The sequence below is a fragment of the Hyla sarda genome, unplaced genomic scaffold, assembly GCF_029499605.1.
Source record: "Hyla sarda isolate aHylSar1 unplaced genomic scaffold, aHylSar1.hap1 scaffold_205, whole genome shotgun sequence".
Taxonomy (NCBI): domain Eukaryota; kingdom Metazoa; phylum Chordata; class Amphibia; order Anura; family Hylidae; genus Hyla; species Hyla sarda.
Genome location: NW_026608713.1, coordinates 44276 through 57120, shown reverse-complemented (window position 1 = coordinate 57120; position 12845 = coordinate 44276). Strand labels below are relative to the sequence as shown.

The 12845-nt window shown below is 41.5% G+C and overlaps 17 non-coding genes across 17 annotated transcripts; all 17 read left to right on the top strand.

The window, feature by feature from the left end:
• Window positions 1–1177: 1177 nt before the first annotated feature.
• Window positions 1178–1249, top strand: TRNAW-CCA (transfer RNA tryptophan (anticodon CCA)). Its single transcript has one exon. It is a non-coding gene; the product is annotated as a tRNA-Trp (tRNA).
• A 272-nt stretch (window positions 1250–1521) lies between these two features.
• On the top strand, window positions 1522–1593 carry TRNAW-CCA (transfer RNA tryptophan (anticodon CCA)). Its single transcript has one exon. It is a non-coding gene; the product is annotated as a tRNA-Trp (tRNA).
• Window positions 1594–2451: 858 nt separating this feature from the next.
• Window positions 2452–2523, top strand: TRNAW-CCA (transfer RNA tryptophan (anticodon CCA)). Its single transcript has one exon. It is a non-coding gene; the product is annotated as a tRNA-Trp (tRNA).
• Window positions 2524–3350: 827 nt separating this feature from the next.
• On the top strand, window positions 3351–3422 carry TRNAW-CCA (transfer RNA tryptophan (anticodon CCA)). The gene has a single exon. It is a non-coding gene; the product is annotated as a tRNA-Trp (tRNA).
• Window positions 3423–3820: 398 nt separating this feature from the next.
• On the top strand, window positions 3821–3892 carry TRNAW-CCA (transfer RNA tryptophan (anticodon CCA)). The gene has a single exon. It is a non-coding gene; the product is annotated as a tRNA-Trp (tRNA).
• An 858-nt stretch (window positions 3893–4750) lies between these two features.
• On the top strand, window positions 4751–4822 carry TRNAW-CCA (transfer RNA tryptophan (anticodon CCA)). Its single transcript has one exon. It is a non-coding gene; the product is annotated as a tRNA-Trp (tRNA).
• A 272-nt stretch (window positions 4823–5094) lies between these two features.
• TRNAW-CCA (transfer RNA tryptophan (anticodon CCA)) lies at window positions 5095–5166 on the top strand. The gene has a single exon. It is a non-coding gene; the product is annotated as a tRNA-Trp (tRNA).
• An 858-nt stretch (window positions 5167–6024) lies between these two features.
• Window positions 6025–6096, top strand: TRNAW-CCA (transfer RNA tryptophan (anticodon CCA)). Its single transcript has one exon. It is a non-coding gene; the product is annotated as a tRNA-Trp (tRNA).
• An 827-nt stretch (window positions 6097–6923) lies between these two features.
• TRNAW-CCA (transfer RNA tryptophan (anticodon CCA)) lies at window positions 6924–6995 on the top strand. Its single transcript has one exon. It is a non-coding gene; the product is annotated as a tRNA-Trp (tRNA).
• A 398-nt stretch (window positions 6996–7393) lies between these two features.
• Window positions 7394–7465, top strand: TRNAW-CCA (transfer RNA tryptophan (anticodon CCA)). The gene has a single exon. It is a non-coding gene; the product is annotated as a tRNA-Trp (tRNA).
• Window positions 7466–7866: 401 nt separating this feature from the next.
• On the top strand, window positions 7867–7938 carry TRNAW-CCA (transfer RNA tryptophan (anticodon CCA)). Its single transcript has one exon. It is a non-coding gene; the product is annotated as a tRNA-Trp (tRNA).
• A 272-nt stretch (window positions 7939–8210) lies between these two features.
• TRNAW-CCA (transfer RNA tryptophan (anticodon CCA)) lies at window positions 8211–8282 on the top strand. Its single transcript has one exon. It is a non-coding gene; the product is annotated as a tRNA-Trp (tRNA).
• Window positions 8283–9140: 858 nt separating this feature from the next.
• Window positions 9141–9212, top strand: TRNAW-CCA (transfer RNA tryptophan (anticodon CCA)). Its single transcript has one exon. It is a non-coding gene; the product is annotated as a tRNA-Trp (tRNA).
• Window positions 9213–9484: 272 nt separating this feature from the next.
• On the top strand, window positions 9485–9556 carry TRNAW-CCA (transfer RNA tryptophan (anticodon CCA)). Its single transcript has one exon. It is a non-coding gene; the product is annotated as a tRNA-Trp (tRNA).
• Window positions 9557–10718: 1162 nt separating this feature from the next.
• Window positions 10719–10790, top strand: TRNAW-CCA (transfer RNA tryptophan (anticodon CCA)). The gene has a single exon. It is a non-coding gene; the product is annotated as a tRNA-Trp (tRNA).
• Window positions 10791–11537: 747 nt separating this feature from the next.
• Window positions 11538–11609, top strand: TRNAW-CCA (transfer RNA tryptophan (anticodon CCA)). The gene has a single exon. It is a non-coding gene; the product is annotated as a tRNA-Trp (tRNA).
• A 398-nt stretch (window positions 11610–12007) lies between these two features.
• TRNAW-CCA (transfer RNA tryptophan (anticodon CCA)) lies at window positions 12008–12079 on the top strand. The gene has a single exon. It is a non-coding gene; the product is annotated as a tRNA-Trp (tRNA).
• The last annotated feature ends 766 nt before the right edge of the window (window positions 12080–12845 follow it).

Genomic DNA, 12845 nt, shown 5'->3' with positions numbered 1-12845 from the left:
AGTTTCCTACTTCTGTCTTAGTCTTCTTTCTGAAATGTTTCTCAAGAGCAAGACAGGACTATCAGATAGGCAGTTGCCGATAGCCTCAGTTTAGGGGGAGGAATGAAAGAAGGCTAAAAAGGTAACTTTTAGAGGTTGGTTGTTTCTTGGAAATGTTTTTATTGGAACAAATAGCTGTCCATGGAAAAAAGCTGTCCATGGAAATGTCTTTCTAGGATATGAAATCAAATGTCCTGAATCAATGTGAGAGCTCATAGTGCCAGTTGACCTCTTGGCGCAACGGTAGCGCGTCTTTTTCCAGATCAGAAGGTTGCGAGTTCAAATCATGTCAGGGTCAGGAGTCCATTTCCTCCTTGCTTAAGCACAGAAACATTGCTCTTAACCAGTTCTCAGTCCTTCTTCAAGTAGGGTATCACTGGCCTTCATGTCAATCTTTTACGAACATAAGCTTTATTAAGTTTCCTACTTCTGTCTTAGTCTTCTTTCTGAATTGTTTCTCAAGAGCAAGACAGGACTATCAGATAGGCAGTTGCCGATAGCCTCAGTTTAGGGGGAGGAATGAAAGAAGGCTAAAAAGGTAACTTTTAGAGGTTGGTTGTTTCTTGGAAATGTTTTTATTGGAACAAATAGCTGTCCATGGAAAAAAGCTGTCCATGGAAATGTCTTTCTAGGATATGAAATCAAAGGTCCTGAATAAATGTGAGAGCTCATAGTGCCAGTTGACCTCTTGGCGCAACGGTAGCGCGTCTAATTCCAGATCAGAAGGTTGCGTGTTCAAATCACGTCAGGGTCAGGAGTCCATTTCCTCCTTGCTTAAGCACAGAAACATTGCTCTTAACCAGTTCTCAGTCCTTCTTCAAGTAGGGTATCACTGGCCTTCATGTCAATCTTTTACGAACATAAGCTTTATTAAGTTTCCTACTTCTGTCTTAGTCTTCTTTCTGAAATGTTTCTAAAGAGCAAGACAGGACTATCAGATAGGCAGTTGCCGATAGCCTCAGTTTAGGGGGGGGAATGAAAGAAGGCTAAAAAGGTAACTTTTAGAGGTTGGTTGTTTCTTGGAAATGTTTTTATTGGAACAAATCGCTGTCCATGGAAAAAAGCTGTCCATGGAAATGTCTTTCCAGGATATGAAATCAAAGGTCCTGAATCAATGTGAGAGCTCACAGTTCAAGTTGACCTCGTGGCGCAACGGTAGCGCGTCTGACTCCAGATCAGAAGGTTGCGTGTTCAGATCACGTCGGCGTCAGAAGTCTTTTTCCTCCTTGCTTCAACACAGAAACATTGCTCTTTACCTGCTAATTTTAACCAGTTCTCAGTCCTAGGCAGTTGCCGATAGCCTCAGTTTAGGGGGAGAAATGAAAGAAGGCTAAAAAGGTAACTTTTAGAGGTTGGTTGTTTCTTGGAAATATTTTTATTGGAACAAAAAGCTGTCCATTGAAAATAGCTGTCCATGGAAATGTCTTTCTAGGATATGAAATCAAAGGTCCTGAATCAATGTGAGAGCTCATAGTGCAAGTTGACCTCGTGGCGCAACGGTAGCGCGTCTGACTCCAGATCAGAAGGTTGCGTGTTCAAATCACGTCGGGGTCAGAAGTCTTTTTCCTCCTTGCTTAAGCACAGAAACATTGCTCTTAACCTGCTAATTTTAACCAGTTCTCAGTCCTTCTTCAAGAAGGGCATAACTGGCCTTCATGTAAAAATAAATTTTACGAACATAAGCTTTCCTAAGTTTCCTACTTCTGTCTTAGTCTTCTTTCTGAAATGTTTCTCAAGAGCAAGACAGGACTATCAGATAGGCAGTTGCCGATAGCCTCAGTTTAGGGGGAGGAATGAAAGAAGGCTAAAAAGGTAACTTTTAGAGGTTGGTTGTTTCTTGGAAATGTTTTTATTGAAACAAATAGCTGTCCATGGAAAAAAGCTGTCCATGGAAATGTCTTTCTAGGATATGAAATCAAAGGTCCTGAATCAATGTGAGAGCTCATAGTGCCAGTTGACCTCTTGGCGCAACGGTAGCGCGTCTTTTTCCAGATCAGAAGGTTGCGTGTTCAAATCACGTCAGGGTCAGGAGTCCATTTCCTCCTTGCTTAAGCACAGAAACATTGCTCTTAACCAGTTCTCAGTCCTTCTTCAAGTAGGGTATCACTGGCCTTCATGTCAATCTTTTACGAACATAAGCTTTATTAAGTTTCCTACTTCTGTCTTAGTCTTCTTTCTGAATTGTTTCTCAAGAGCAAGACAGGACTATCAGATAGGCAGTTGCCGATAGCCTCAGTTTAGGGGGAGGAATGAAAGAAGGCTAAAAAGGTAACTTTTAGAGGTTGGTTGTTTCTTGGAAATGTTTTTATTGGAATAAATAGCTGTCCATGGAAAAAAGCTGTCCATGGAAATGTCTTTCCAGGATATGAAATCAAAGGTCCTGAATCAATGTGAGAGCTCACAGTGCAAGTTGACCTCGTGGCGCAACGGTAGCGCGTCTGACTCCAGATCAGAAGGTTGCGTGTTCAAATCACGTCGGGGTCAGAAGTCTTTTTTCCTCCTTGCTTAAGCACAGAAACATTGCTCTTAACCTGCTAATTTTAACCAGTTCTCAGTCCTTCTTCAAGAAGGGTATAACTGGCCTTCATGTAAAAAAAAATTTACGAACATAAGCTTTCCTAAGTTTCCTACTTCTGTCTTAGTCTTCTTTCTGAAATGTTTCTCAAGAGCAAGACAGGACTATCAGATAGGCAGTTGCCGATAGCCTCAGTTTAGGGGGAGGAATGAAAGAAGGCTAAGAAGGTCAAGAGCAAGACAGGACTATTAGATAGGCAGTTGCCGATAGCCTCAGTTTAGGGGGAGGAATGAAAGTAGGCTAAAAAGGTAACTTTTAGAGGTTGGTTGTTTCTTGGAAATGTTTTTATTGGAAGAAATAGCTGTCCATGGAAAAAAGCTGTCCATGGACATGTCTTTCTGGGATATGAAATCAAAGGTCCTGAATCAATGTGAGAGCTCATCGTGCCAGTTGACCTCTTGGCGCAACGGTAGCGCATCTAGTTCCAGATCAGAAGTTTGCGTGTTCAAATCACGTTGGGGTCAGGAGTCCATTTCCTCCTTGCTTAAGCACAGAAACATTGCTCTTAACCTGCTAATTTTAACCAGTTCTCAGTCCTAGGCAGTTGCCAATAGCGTCAGTTTAGGGGGAGAAATGAAAGAAGGCTAAAAAGGTAACTTTTAGAGGTTGGTTGTTTCTTGGAAATATTTTTATTGGAACAAAAAGCTGTCCATTGAAAATAGCTGTCCATGGAAATGTCTTTCTAGGATATGAAATCAAAGGTCCTGAATCAATGTGAGAGCTCATAGTGCCAGTTGACCTCGTGGCGCAACGGTAGCGCGTCTGACTCCAGATCAGAAGGTTGTGTGTCCAAATCACGTCGGGGTCAGGAGTCCCTTTCCTTCTTGCTTAAAAACAGAAACATTGCTCTTAACCTGCTAATCTTAACCAGTTCTCAGTCCTTCTTCAAGTAGGGTATCACTGGCCTTCATGTCAATCTTTTACGAACATAAGCTTTATTAAGTTTCCTACTTCTGTCTTAGTCTTCTTTCTGAAATGTTTCTCAAGAGCAAGACAGGACTATCAGATAGGCAGTTGCCGATAGCCTCAGTTTAGGGGGAGGAATGAAAGAAGGCTAAAAAGGTAACTTTTAAAGGTTGGTTGTTTCTTGGAAATATTTTTATTGGAACAAAAAGCTGTCCATGGAAAAAAGCTGTCCATGGAAATGTCTTTCTAGGATATGAAATCAAAGGTCCTGAATCAATGTGAGAGCTCACAGTGCAAGTTGACCTCGTGGCGCAACGGTAGCGCGTCTGACTCCAGATCAGAAGGTTGCGTGTTCAAATCACGTCGGGATCAGAAGTCTTTTTCCTCCTTGCTTAAGCACAGAAACATTGCTCTTAACCTGCTAATTTTAACCAGTTCTCAGTCCTTCTTCAAGAAGGGCATAACTGGCCTTCATGTAAAAATAAATTTTACGAACATAAGCTTTCTTAAGTTTCCTACTTCTGTCTTAGTCTTCTTTCTGAAATGTTTCTCAAGAGCAAGACAGGACTATCAGATAGGCAGTTGCCGATAGCCTCAGTTTAGGGGGAGGAATGAAAGTAGGCTAAAAAGGTAACTTTTAGAGGTTGGTTGTTTCTTGGAAATGTTTTTATTGGAACAAATAGCTGTCCATGGAAAAAAGCTGTCCATGGAAATGTCTTTCTAGGATATGAAATCAAAGGTCCTGAATAAATGTGAGAGCTCATAGTCCCAGTTGACCTCTTGGCGCAACGGTAGCGCGTCTAATTCCAGATCAGAAGGTTGCGTGTTCAAATCACGTCAGGGTCAGGAGACCATTTCCTCCTTGCTTAAGCACAGAAACATTGCTCTTAACCAGTTCTCAGTCCTTCTTCAAGTAGGGTATCACTGGCCTTCATGTCAATCTTTTACGAACATAAGCTTTATTAAGTTTCCTACTTCTGTCTTAGTCTTCTTTCTGAAATGTTTCTAAAGAGCAAGACAGGACTATCAGATAGGCAGTTGCCGATAGCCTCAGTTTAGGGGGAGGAATGAAAGAAGGCTAAAAAGGTAACTTTTAGAGGTTGGTTGTTTCTTGGAAATGTTTTTATTGGAACAAATCGCTGTCCATGGAAAAAAGCTGTCCATGGAAATGTCTTTCCAGGATATGAAATCAAAGGTCCTGAATCAATGTGAGAGCTCACAGTTCAAGTTGACCTCGTGGCGCAACGGTAGCGCGTCTGACTCCAGATCAGAAGGTTGTGTGTTCAAATCACGTCGGGGTCAGAAGTCTTTTTCCTCCTTGCTTCAACACAGAAACATTGCTCTTAACCTGCTAATTTTAACCAGTTCTCAGTCCTAGGCAGTTGCCGATAGCCTCAGTTTAGGGGGAGAAATGAAAGAAGGCTAAAAAGGTAACTTTTAGAGGTTGGTTGTTTCTTGGAAATATTTTTATTGGAACAAAAAGCTGTCCATTGAAAATAGCTGTCCATGGAAATGTCTTTCTAGGATATGAAATCAAAGGTCCTGAATCAATGTGAGAGCTCATAGTGCAAGTTGACCTTGTGGCGCAACGGTAGCGCGTCTGACTCCAGATCAGAAGGTTGCGTGTTCAAATCACGTCGGGGTCAGAAGTCTTTTTCCTCCTTGCTTAAGCACAGAAACATTGCTCTTAACCTGCTAATTTTAACCAGTTCTCAGTCCTTCTTCAAGAAGGGCATAACTGGCCTTCATGTAAAAATAAATTTTACGAACATAAGCTTTCCTAAGTTTCCTACTTCTGTCTTAGTCTTCTTTCTGAAATGTTTCTCAAGAGCAAGACAGGACTATCAGATAGGCAGTTGCCGATAGCCTCAGTTTAGGGGGAGGAATGAAAGAAGGCTAAAAAGGTAACTTTTAGAGGTTGGTTGTTTCTTGGAAATGTTTTTATTGGAACAAATAGCTGTCCATGGAAAAAAGCTGTCCATGGAAATGTCTTTCTAGGATATGAAATCAAATGTCCTGAATCAATGTGAGAGCTCATAGTGCCAGTTGACCTCTTGGTGCAACGGTAGCGCGTCTTTTTCCAGATCAGAAGGTTGCGTGTTCAAATCATGTCAGGGTCAGGAGTCCATTTCCTCCTTGCTTAAGCACAGAAACATTGCTCTTAACCAGTTCTCAGTCCTTCTTCAAGTAGGGTATCACTGGCCTTCATGTCAATCTTTTACGAACATAAGCTTTATTAAGTTTCCTACTTCTGTCTTAGTCTTCTTTCTGAATTGTTTCTCAAGAGCAAGACAGGACTATCAGATAGGCAGTTGCCGATAGCCTCAGTTTAGGGGGAGGAATGAAAGAAGGCTAAAAAGGTAACTTTTAGAGGTTGGTTGTTTCTTGGAAATGTTTTTATTGGAATAAATAGCTGTCCATGGAAAAAAGCTGTCCATGGAAATGTCTTTCCAGGATATGAAATCAAAGGTCCTGAATCAATGTGAGAGCTCATAGTGCAAGTTGACCTCGTGGCGCATCGGTAGCGCGTCTGACTCCAGATCAGAAGGTTGCGTGTTCAAATCACGTCGGGGTCAGAAGTCTTTTTTCCTCCTTGCTTAAGCACAGAAACATTGCTCTTAACCTGCTAATTTTAACCAGTTCTCAGTCCTTCTTCAAGAAGGGTATAACTGGCCTTCATGTAAAAAAAAATTTACGAACATAAGCTTTCCTAAGTTTCCTACTTCTGTCTTAGTCTTCTTTCTGAAATGTTTCTCAAGAGCAAGACAGGACTATCAGATAGGCAGTTGCCGATAGCCTCAGTTTAGGGGGAGGAATGAAAGAAGGCTAAGAAGGTCAAGAGCAAAACAGGACTATTAGATAGGCAGTTGCCGATAGCCTCAGTTTAGGGGGAGGAATGAAAGTAGGCTAAAAAGGTAACTTTTAGAGGTTGGTTGTTTCTTGGAAATGTTTTTATTGGAAGAAATAGCTGTCCATGGAAAAAAGCTGTCCATGGACATGTCTTTCTGGGATATGAAATCAAAGGTCCTGAATCAATGTGAGAGCTCATCGTGCCAGTTGACCTCTTGGCGCAACGGTAGCGCATCTAGTTCCAGATCAGAAGTTTGCGTGTTCAAATCACGTTGGGGTCAGGAGTCCATTTCCTCCTTGCTTAAGCACAGAAACATTGCTCTTAACCTGCTAATTTTAACCAGTTCTCAGTCCTAGGCAGTTGCCGATAGCGTCAGTTTAGGGGGAGAAATGAAAGAAGGCTAAAAAGGTAACTTTTAGAGGTTGGTTGTTTCTTGGAAATATTTTTATTGGAACAAAAAGCTGTCCATTGAAAATAGCTGTCCATGGAAATGTCTTTCTAGGATATGAAATCAAAGGTCCTGAATCAATGTGAGAGCTCATAGTGCCAGTTGACCTCGTGGCGCAACGGTAGCGCGTCTGACTCCAGATCAGAAGGTTGTGTGTCCAAATCACGTCGGGGTCAGGAGTCCCTTTCCTTCTTGCTTAAAAACAGAAACATTGCTCTTAACCTGCTAATCTTAACCAGTTCCCAGTCCTTCTTCAAGTAGGGTATCACTGGCCTTCATGTCAATCTTTTACGAACATAAGCTTTATTAAGTTTCCTACTTCTGTCTTAGTCTTCTTTCTGAAATGTTTCTCAAGAGCAAGACAGGACTATCAGATAGGCAGTTGTCGATAGCCTCAGTTTAGGGGGAGGAATGAAAGAAGGCTGAAAAGGTAACTTTTAGAGGTTGGTTGTTTCTTGGAAATGTTTTTATTGGAACAAATAGCTGTCCATGGAAAAAAGCTGTCCACGGAAATGTCTTTCCAGGATATGAAATCAAAGGTCATGAATCAATGTGAGAGCTCACAATGCAAGTTGACCTCGTGGCGCAACGGTAGCGCGTCTGACTCCAGATCAGAAGGTTGCGTGTTCAAATCACGTGGGGGTCAGAAGTCTTTTTCCTCCTTGCTTAAGCACAGAAACATTGCTCTTAACCTGCTAATTTTAACCAGTTCTCAGTCCTTCTTCAAGAAGGGTATAACTGGCCTTCATGTAAAAAAAATTTTACGAACATAAGCTTTCCTAAGTTTCCTACTTCTGTCTTAGTCTTCTTTCTGAAATGTTTCTCAAGAGCAAGACAGGACTATCAGATAGGCAGTTGCCGATAGCCTCAGTTTAGGGGGAGGAATGAAAGAAGGCTAAAAAGGTAACTTTTAGAGGTTGGTTGTTTCTTGGAAATGTTTTTATTGGAACAAATCGCTGTCCATGGAAAAAAGCTGTCCATGGAAATGTCTTTCCAGGATATGAAATCAAAGGTCCTGAATCAATGTGAGAGCTCACAGTTCAAGTTGACCTCGTGGCGCAACGGTAGCGCGTCTGACTCCAGATCAGAAGGTTGCGTGTTCAAATCACGTTGGGGTCAGAAGTCTTTTTCCTCCTTGCTTCAACACAGAAACATTGCTCTTAACCTGCTAATTTTAACCAGTTCTCAGTCCTAGGCAGTTGCCGATAGCCTCAGTTTAGGGGGAGAAATGAAAGAAGGCTAAAAAGGTAACTTTTAGAGGTTGGTTGTTTCTTGGAAATATTTTTATTGGAACAAAAAGCTGTCCATTGAAAATAGCTGTCCATGGAAATGTCTTTCTAGGATATGAAATCAAAGGTCCTGAATCAATGTGAGAGCTCATAGTGCAAGTTGACCTCGTGGCGCAACGGTAGCGCGTCTGACTCCAGATCAGAAGGTTGCGTGTTCAAATCACGTCGGGATCAGAAGTCTTTTTCCTCCTTGCTTAAGCACAGAAACATTGCTCTTAACCTGCTAATTTTAACCAGTTCTCAGTCCTTCTTCAAGAAGGGCATAACTGGCCTTCATGTAAAAATAAATTTTACGAACATAAGCTTTCTTAAGTTTCCTACTTCTGTCTTAGTCTTCTTTCTGAAATGTTTCTCAAGAGCAAGACAGGACTATCAGATAGGCAGTTGCCGATAGCCTCAGTTTAGGGGGAGGAATGAAAGAAGGCTAAAAAGGTAACTTTTAGAGGTTGGTTGTTTCTTGGAAATGTTTTTATTGGAACAAATAGCTGTCCATGGAAAAAAGCTGTCCATGGAAATGTCTTTCTAGGATATGAAATCAAAGGTCCTGAATAAATGTGAGAGCTCATAGTGCCAGTTGACCTCTTGGCGCAACGGTAGCGCGTCTAATTCCAGATCAGAAGGTTGCGTGTTCAAATCACGTCAGGGTCAGGAGTCCATTTCCTCCTTGCTTAAGCACAGAAACATTGCTCTTAACCAGTTCTCAGTCCTTCTTCAAGTAGGGTATCACTGGCCTTCATGTCAATCTTTTACGAACATAAGCTTTATTAAGTTTCCTACTTCTGTCTTAGTCTTCTTTCTGAAATGTTTCTAAAGAGCAAGACAGGACTATCAGATAGGCAGTTGCCGATAGCCTCAGTTTAGGGGGAGGAATGAAAGAAGGCTAAAAAGGTAACTTTTAGAGGTTGGTTGTTTCTTGGAAATGTTTTTATTGGAACAAATCGCTGTCCATGGAAAAAAGCTGTCCATGGAAATGTCTTTCCAGGATATGAAATCAAAGGTCCTGAATCAATGTGAGAGCTCACAGTTCAAGTTGACCTCGTGGCGCAACGGTAGCGCGTCTGACTCCAGATCAGAAGGTTGCGTGTTCAAATCACGTCGGGGTCAGAAGTCTTTTTCCTCCTTGCTTCAACACAGAAACATTGCTCTTAACCTGCTAATTTTAACCAGTTCTCAGTCCTAGGCAGTTGCCAATAGCCTCAGTTTAGGGGGAGAAATGAAAGAAGGCTAAAAAGGTAACTTTTAGAGGTTGGTTGTTTCTTGGAAATATTTTTATTGGAACAAAAAGCTGTCCATTGAAAATAGCTGTCCATGGAAATGTCTTTCTAGGATATGAAATCAAAGGTCCTGAATCAATGTGAGAGCTCATAGTGCAAGTTGACCTCGTGGCGCAACGGTAGCGCGTCTGACTCCAGATCAGAAGGTTGCGTGTTCAAATCACGTCGGGGTCAGAAGTCTTTTTCCTCCTTGCTTAAGCACAGAAACATTGCTCTTAACCTGCTAATTTTAACCAGTTCTCAGTCCTTCTTCAAGAAGGGCATAACTGGCCTTCATGTAAAAATAAATTTTACGAACATAAGCTTTCCTAAGTTTCCTACTTCTGTCTTAGTCTTCTTTCTGAAATGTTTCTCAAGAGCAAGACAGGACTATCAGATAGGCAGTTGCCTATAGCCTCAGTTTAGGGGGAGGAATGAAAGAAGGCTAAAAAGTTAACTTTTAGAGGTTGCTTGTTTCTTGGAAATGTTTTTATTGGAACAAATAGCTGTCCATGGAAAAAAGCTGTCCATGGAAATGTCTTTCTAGGATATGAAATCAAAGGTCCTGAATCAATGTGAGAGCTCATAGTGCCAGTTGACCTCTTGGCGCAACAGTAGCGCGTCTAATTCCAGATCAGAAGGTTGCGTGTTCAAATCACGTCAGGGTCAGGAGTTCATTTCCTTCTTGCTTAAGCACAGAAACATTGCTCTTAACCAGTTCTCAGTCCTTCTTCAAGTAGGGTATCACTGGCCTTCATGTCAACCTTTTACGAACATAAGCTTTTTTAAATTTCCTACTTCTGTCTTAGTCTTCTTTCTGAAATGTTTCTCAAGAGCAAGACAGGACTATCAGATAGGCAGTTGCCGATAGCCTCAGTTTAGGGGGAGGAATGAAAGAAGGCTAAAAAGGTAACTTTTAGAGGTTGGTTGTTTCTTGGAAATGTTTTTATTGGAACAAATAGCTGTCCATGGAAAAAAGCTGTCCATGGAAATGTCTTTCTAGGATATGAAATCAAAGGTCCTGAATCAATGTGAGAGCTCATAGTGCCAGTTGACCTCTTGGCGCAACGGTAGCGCGTCTAATTCCAGATCAGAAGGTTGCGTGTTCTAATCACGTCGGTGTCAGGAGTCCATTTCCTCCTTGCTTAAGCACAGAAACATTGCTCTTAACCAGTTCTCAGTCCTTCTTCAAGTAGGGTATCACTTGCCTTCATGTCAATCTTTTACGAACATAAGCTTGGAAAATGTTTTTATTGGAATAAATAGCTGTCCATGGAAAAAAGCTGTCCATGGAAATGTCTTTCCAGGATATGAAATCAAAGGTCCTGAATCAATGTGAGAGCTCATAGTGCAAGTTGACCTCGTGGCGCAACGGTAGCGCGTCTGACTCCATATCAGAAGGTTGCGTGTTCAAATCACGTCGGGGTCAGAAGTCTTTTTTCCTCCTTGCTTAAGCACAGAAACATTGCTCTTAACCTGCTAATTTTAACCAGTTCTCAGTCCTTCTTCAAGAAGGGTATAACTGGCTTTCATGTAAAAAAATATTTTACGAACATAAGCTTTCCTAAGTTTCCTACTTCTGTCTTAGTCTTCTTTCTGAAATGTTTCTCAAGAGCAAGACAGGACTATCAGATAGGCAGTTGCCGATAGCCTCAGTTTAGGAGGAGGAATGAAAGTAGGCTGAAAAGGTAACTTTTAGAGGTTGGTTGTTTCTTGGAAATGTTTTTATTGGAAGAAATAGCTGTCCATAGAAAAAAGCTGTCCATGGACATGTCTTTCTGGGATATGAAATCAAAGGTCCTGAATCAATGTGAGAGCTCATCGTGCCAGTTGACCTCTTGGCGCAACGGTAGCGCATCTAGTTCCAGATCAGAAGTTTGCGTGTTCAAATCACGTTGGGGTCAGGAGTCCATTTCCTCCTTGCTTAAGCACAGAAACATTGCTCTTAACCTGCTAATTTTAACCAGTTCTCAGTCCTAGGCAGTTGCCGATAGCGTCAGTTTAGGGGGAGAAATGAAAGAAGGCTAAAAAGGTAACTTTTAGAGGTTGGTTGTTTCTTGGAAATATTTTTATTGGAACAAAAAGCTGTCCATTGAAAATAGCTGTTCATGGAAATGTCTTTCTAGGATATGAAATCAAAGGTCCTGAATCAATGTGAGAGCTCATAGTGCCAGTTGACCTCGTGGCGCAACGGTAGCGCGTCTGACTCCAGATCAGAAGGTTGTGTGTCCAAATCACGTCGGGGTCAGGAGTCCCTTTCCTTCTTGCTTAAGCACAGAAACATTGCTCTTAACCTGCTAATCTTAACCAGTTCTCAGTCCTTCTTCAAGTAGGGTATCACTGGCCTTCATGTCAATCTTTTACGAACATAAGCTTTATTAAGTTTCCTACTTCTGTCTTAGTCTTCTTTCTGAAATGTTTCTCAAGAGCAAGACAGGACTATCAGATAGGCAGTTGCCGATAGCCTCAGTTTAGGGGGAGGAATGAAAGAAGGCTAAAAAGGTAACTTTTAGAGGTTGGTTGTTTCTTGGAAATGTTTTTATTGGAACAAATAGCTGTCCATGGAAAAAAACTGTCCATGGAAAAGTCTTTCTAGGATATGAAATCAAGGGTCCTGAATCAATGTGAGAGCTCGCAGGGCAATATGACCTCGTGGCGCAACGGTAGCGCGTCTGACTCCAGATCAGAAGGTTGCGTGTTCAAATCACGTCGGGGTCAGAAGTCTTTTTCCTCCTTGCTTAAGCACAGAAACATTGCTCTTAACCTGCTAATTTTAACCAGTTCTCAGTCCTTCTTCAAGAAGGGCATAACTGGCCTTCATGTAAAAATAAATTTTACGAACATAAGCTTTCCTAAGTTTCCTACTTCTGTCTTAGTCTTCTTTCTGAAATGTTTCTCAAGAGCAAGACAGGACTATCAGATAGGCAGTTGCCGATAGCCTCAGTTTAGGGGGAGGAATGAAAGAAGGCTAAAAAGGTAACTTTTAGAGGTTGGTTGTTTCTTGGAAATGTTTTTATTGGAACAAATAGCTGTCCATGGAAAAAAGCTGTCCATGGAAATGTCTTTCTAGGATATGAAATCAAAGGTCCTGAATCAATGTGAGAGCTCATAGTGCCAGTTGACCTCTTGGCGCAACAGTAGCGCATCTAATTCCAGATCAGAAGGTTGCGTGTTCAAATCACGTCAGGGTCAGGAGTTCATTTCCTTCTTGCTTAAGCACAGAAACATTGCTCTTAACCAGTTCTCAGTCCTTCTTCAAGTAGGGTATCACTGGCCTTCATGTCAACCTTTTACGAACATAAGCTTTTTTAAATTTCCTACTTCTGTCTTAGTCTTCTTTCTGAAATGTTTCTCAAGAGCAAGACAGGACTATCAGATAGGCAGTTGCCGATAGCCTCAGTTTAGGGGGAGGAATGAAAGAAGGCTAAAAAGGTAACTTTTAGAGGTTGGTTGTTTCTTGGAAATGTTTTTATTGGAACAAATA